This window comes from Lepus europaeus, chromosome X (assembly GCF_033115175.1).
Source record: "Lepus europaeus isolate LE1 chromosome X, mLepTim1.pri, whole genome shotgun sequence".
Classification (NCBI taxonomy): domain Eukaryota; kingdom Metazoa; phylum Chordata; class Mammalia; order Lagomorpha; family Leporidae; genus Lepus; species Lepus europaeus.
This window is the reverse complement of record NC_084850.1, coordinates 65815619-65821620: the sequence shown is the minus strand read 5'-3', so window position 1 is coordinate 65821620 and position 6002 is coordinate 65815619.

Here is a 6002-nt window from a genome sequence, read left to right as displayed (position 1 = left end):
CATGGAGCCAACCAATTTTCTAAAGAGCCTTTATCACTTTACACTTCTACTAGTGTGATGCAGATTAGGTGGTATAAAGCTAGTTGCTTTATTCTAAGCTAATAAATGTGAAAATTCTAAGGAAAGGCATTATTTTAAAGGGGAACAAATTACTATGAAAGATATTTCCAGATGTTGTAGCAAAATACCCATTTAAAAAAAAACACCTATTTTTACTCCCTTCCTCTTCTATGACCTCTAATGTACAAGCTAGGAAAGAAAAATATTAGCATTCACAGATTCCTTTTCAGCTCAGGGGTAACCATGTAGTCAGTCCTGAAGAAATAATAAATCTGCTGGGGCTCTTGAGTGAGCTTTTGCCATCTAAATAAAAGAGACAGATATGGGGACAGCTATTTTAGTACAAAGGTTAGACGAGCATTTGGAATGTTTGTATCCCTTATCAGAGTATCTGGGTTCACAGCCCTGCGTTACTCTTCTGATCTGCTTCTGGTCCAGCTTCCTGCTAATATGTACCTTGGGAAGGAAGTAGATGACAGGTCAAGTAGTTGGGTTCCTATCACCCACGTGAGAGACCTGTATTCAGTACCCAACTCCTGGCTTCGGCCTGGTCTGGTACTGGCTCTTGGGGGCATTTGGGAAGTAAAGCAGTGGCTTTAACTCTCTCGCTCTGTCACTCTATTTTTAAAGAAGTAAACCAACTTAAATACTTGTATGGGATGTACTATTATTTCTCCCAACTTCCTTTATTGTAGGTGAATGTAACTCCAGATGCTATAGCAGCCATATTTTTAGCCATGAATAAAATGTCAAGAGAGTGACAAGGAAACTATGATATTGCTGTGTTGTGGAACCAATACCAGTATCTCCCTAACTGCAAATTTATTTATTTAGTTTTAAGGATTTATTTATTGGGGCTGGCACTGTGACTCACTTGGTTAATCCTCCGCCTGCGGCCCTGGCATCCCATATGGGTGCCGGTTCTAGTCCCGGTTGCTCCTCTTCCAGTCCAGCTCTCTGCTGTGGCTCGGGAGGGCAGTGGAGGATGGCCCAGGTGCTTGGGCCCCTGAACCCGCATGGGAGATCAGGAGAAAGCACCTGGCTCCTGGCTTCAGATCGGTGCGGTTCCGGCAGTGGTGGCCATTTGGGAGGGGTGAATCAACGGAAGGAAGACCTTTCTCTCTGTCTCTCTCATTGTCTAACTCTGTCAAACAAAAAAAAGAAGATAAAGATTTATTTATTTATTTTGAAAGTCAGAGTTAGAGAGAGAGAGAGAGAGAGACAGAGACAGAGAAATTTTCCATCTGATGGTTCACTCTTTGGGTAGCTGCAATGGCCAGTGCTGGGCCAGGCCAAAACCAGGAGCCAGGAGCTTCATAAGAGTCTCCCACATGGATGGCAGGAGCCCAAGTACTTGGGCCATCTTCCACTGCTTTTCCCAGGCTATTAGTAGGGAGCTGGATCAGAAATGGAGTAGTTGGGACACAAACTGGGGCCCATATGGGATGCTGGCATCCCAAGTGGTGACTTTACCAGCTACACCATAATGCCGCACCCCAAAATTATTTTTATGTGAGAAGAATAAATTCTTATTTTCTTAAGACATGGCTAGTTGTATTTTCTGTTACTTCTAGTTAAATAATTGCCTAACTGGTGAATACTAAAATTCACTCAAATTTGAGAATGCAAATAGTAAGATTGTGAGACTCAACAATTAAAAACACAGGACACTTAGTTAAATGTCAATTTCAGAACAACATCAAATGTACTTTTTTTTGTATGAGTATGTCTCAAACAATAGCTTATTTCGTAACCCTATTTAATTGAAGATGCAATACATTGAAAACAGTGATGAACTTCCATTAGCAAAGGTACTGGAGCCAATTAATTTTTCCGGTGGGTTCTTTCAAAATTTCAAGGAAAATGATAATACTTACATCAATATAAACTACTCTAGAACATTAAAAAGAAAATAAGTTGCTTAATTTATTTTATAAAGCCAAGATATTTAAAAAATAAACCTAAGCAATATTATGCATTAAAGAAAAATAACAGCTAAATCTTAAACTATGCACAAAAAGTCTAAGTAAAAGTTTAAGAGGGGCAGGCATCATGGTGCAGTAGGTTAAGCCACAGCTTAGGACACCCACATCCCAAATCAGAATGCTAGGTTCGACTCCCAGCTACTCTGCTTCTAATCCAGCTTCCTGATAATACGTCTGGGAAAGCAGCAGATTATGACTCAGGTACTTGCATTTCTGGGCTCCTGGCTTCAGCCTGGGCCAGCCTCTGCTACTGTGGGCTTTTGGAGACTGAACCAGCAGATAGATAACTCATTCATTCTCTCTCTCTCTCTCTCTCTCTCTCTCTCTCTCTCTTTCTCTTTAAACGGTTAAGAAATCTGGGTGCAGTGCTGTGGCTTAGTAATTTAAGTCTCTGCCTGCAGCCCCCACATCCCAAATGGGCACCAGTTCGTGTCCCGGCTGCCCCTCTTCCAATCCAGCTCTCTGCTATGGCCTGCGAAAGCAGTGGAGGATGGCTCAAGTACCAGATTCTAGGTAATGTGCACCATGGGAAGTAGTGGTGATGTCTAAGTAGCTGAGGGTTTTTTTTTTTTGTAGTTGTTTTTAAAGATTTACTTACTTATTTGAAAGGCAGAGTTACATAGAAGTAGAGGCAGAGAGAGAGAGAGAGAGGTCTTCCATTCACTGGTTCACTCCCCAGATGACCACAACAGCTGGAATTGTTCCGGGAAGCCAGGAGCCAGGAGCTTCTTCCGGGTCTCCCACGTGGGTGCCGGGGCCCAAGGACTTAGGCCATCTTCTACTGCTTTCCCAGGCCATAGCAGAGAGCTGGATTAAAAGTAGAGCAGGTGGGACTCGAACCAGCTTCCATATGGGATGCCAGCACTAAAGGCAGTGGCTTTACTCTCTATGCCACAACATCAGCCCAGTAGCTGAGTTTTTGTCACCTGCTTAGGAGACCTGGATTGACTTCACAGTCTTGATTTTTGACTCAGCCGATCCTCAGCCATTATGGTCATTTACAGAATGAATCATTGAATGAGAGCTCTGTCTCTTTTTCACTCTGTCTCAGAATTTCTCAAAGAAATAAACCAATGTCCATTCCATACTTAGAATTTTTATTAACAATAATTGTACATATTTATGGGATATAGTGCAACATTTCAATACATATATACAATGTGTACAGCTCAAATCAGTGTAATCAACATTACCCCCTTCCCGGAATTACTTTATGAGTGAGGCTTGGAGCTCCTGTCTTCTATTTTCTCACAGACTATATAATAGGTTATTGTGAGCTATAATCACTCCAATGTGTTGTATAACACTAGGAACTTATTCTGTCTGTCTAACTTGGATTTGATACCTGTTATCCAACCTTCATCTACCCCCCACTATCCCTCCCAGCCTCTAATAATTACTATTCCATGTTCAGATTGAATTTTTTTAGCTTCCACTTAAAGGAAAAACATTTAGCACTTCTGTTTCTATATCTGGCTAAATTTACTTTTTCTTTAAATAGTCTTAGTACTCTGGGGACAGACAACTAAATCCTTAGTATTGTTTAAATTATGTTTTTAGAACATGAACAGGAAAATTTCTCAAAGAAAATATACAGAGCCATTACTGATAGTTTTTTCTGAGAAAAGACCAGAATTGGGTTCCCCAGTGGGTGTTTGGGGAGGCAGTAGCCAGAGGATAGGATAGGAGCTTTCTCTCTCTCTCTCTCTCTCTCTCTCTCTCTCTCTCTCTCTCTCCTTCTCAAATCAATAAAATAAATAACAAAAGTAAAAACAACCGAAACATCCCTATAAAACAATGAACAAAATTTAAAGACAAGTGAAAACCTAGGAATTATGGTATCATAAACCTGGAAGAAAAAGACTATTTTTCTATTTATTTATCTTTTATTGGAAAGGGGGAGAGAGAGATATCTCATATACTTATTCACTCCCCCAATTCCTGCTATAGCTAAGGGTGGGCCAAGTCAAAGCCAGGTCGGGAATTCGATTTGGGTCTCTCACATGGATGGAAAGGACCCAACCACATGAATCATCACCTACTGCCTCCCAAGGTTCACAATTGCAGGAAGCTAGAATGCAGAGCCCAGCTAGGATTCAAACCTGGGCACTCCAATAAGAGATGTGGGTATCCCAAGTAGCAGCTTAACCAAATACCCAGCCCCAAGAGTATTTTTCTTTCTTTCTTTTTTTTAAGCTTTATTTCATTTATTTGAAAGGTAGGGTTACAAAGAGAGGTAGAAACAGAGAGAGAGGTCTTCCCTCCACTGGTTCACTCCCCAAATGGATGCAAGGACCAGGGCTGGGCCAGGCCAAAGCCAGGAGGTAGGAGGTTCAAGGTGCAAGGGCCCGAGAACTTGGGCCATCCTCCACTGCTTTCCCAGGTGCATTAGCAGGCAACTGGATCAGAAGTGGAACAGCTGGAACTCAAATGGGCACCCATATGGGATGTTGGTATTGCAGGCCAGGGCTTTAACCTGCTGCTCCACAGTTCCAGGCCCCAGAGTATCTTCCTTAATATTATATGATTAACTCTCAAAAATCACTAGGAAAAATAGGAATATCCCAATAAAATGGGCAATAAACATAACCAGAAAATAAATAAAAAATTAGCTACCAATACATTTTAGAAGACATTAATTTATATGCAAAGAGATACAGAAAAATGAGATGGAAGGAGATAATTGTTATCTAAGAATTAATTTTCTAAACCTCGGAGGTTACAAGATTGCATAAAGAACCTAAGGTCATCATAACACATAATATTTCCTAATGAAATGACTGCTTATAAAATTAGTCCTTGCACAGTCTGTGTCTCCCATGTAGGTTGCAGGGATCAAAGATTTTTTTGTCATCATCTGCTACCTTCAAGGATATGCATTAGCAGGAAGCTGGATTGGAAGCAGAGGAACCAGTACTTTTTTTTTAGTTTTTATTTAATGAATGCATTTTTTCATATATACAGATTTGGGAATACAGTGGTTCTTTTCCCTTTACCGCCCCCCCCCCCAGCTCCAATCTCACCTGCCTCTCCCTCTCCCATCTCCTTCTTCATTATGGTTCATTTTTAGTAAGACTTTATATACAGAGGACCAACTCCATGATAAGCATAGACTTCAATAATTTGCACCCATGCACACACACAACATATAGAGCACAGTTTGGGGAGAAAATTTACAGTCGATTCTCATATTACAATTCATTAGGGACAGAGGTCCTACATAGGGAGCAAGTGCACAGTGACTACTGTTGTTCCTTTAACAGTTAACACTCTTATTTATGACATCAGTGATCACCTGAGGCTCGTGTCATGGTCTGCCAAGGCTATTGAAACCTTTTGTGACCATAGACTCCATCAGTATTTGGACATGGTCATAAGCAAAGTGGATGTTCTCTCCTCCCTTCAGAGAAGAGTGTCTCCTTCTTTGATGACCCTTTATTTCCTTTGAGGTCTCACAGAGATCCTCTGTGTAGGATATTTTTTTTTTGTCACGGAGTCTTGGCTTTCCATGCCTGAAACAGGAGCCAGTACTTGAACCAGGTGCTCCAACAAGGAATGCGAGTGTCCTAAGCATCAACTTAAGAACTGCTCCAAATGCACACCCTTGTATTACTTCTAAGGACTGCATATCAATCCACAATTTTCTCAAAATAAATTATATTGGGATTAGTTTAATCCTATGTTTTAAAAAATGAGTCACTTTCAAAAGACACAAAGACATGTTTTCATAGACCCTCATGATTAGCGTTAGTGTTTTTCATCATCATGTTAATACAAATAAACATAGAATTAATTCGCTCATGTTTATAGCTCTTATGGAATCAAATAATACATTCTAAAGGATAATAAGACCAACAAAATTTAATTTATAAAACAAGTTATAATGATGGATTACAGTATTTGGCTGAAACTAAATTTCTGATAGTGAACTTAGTAGAAATATGTATTTCTGTTTTT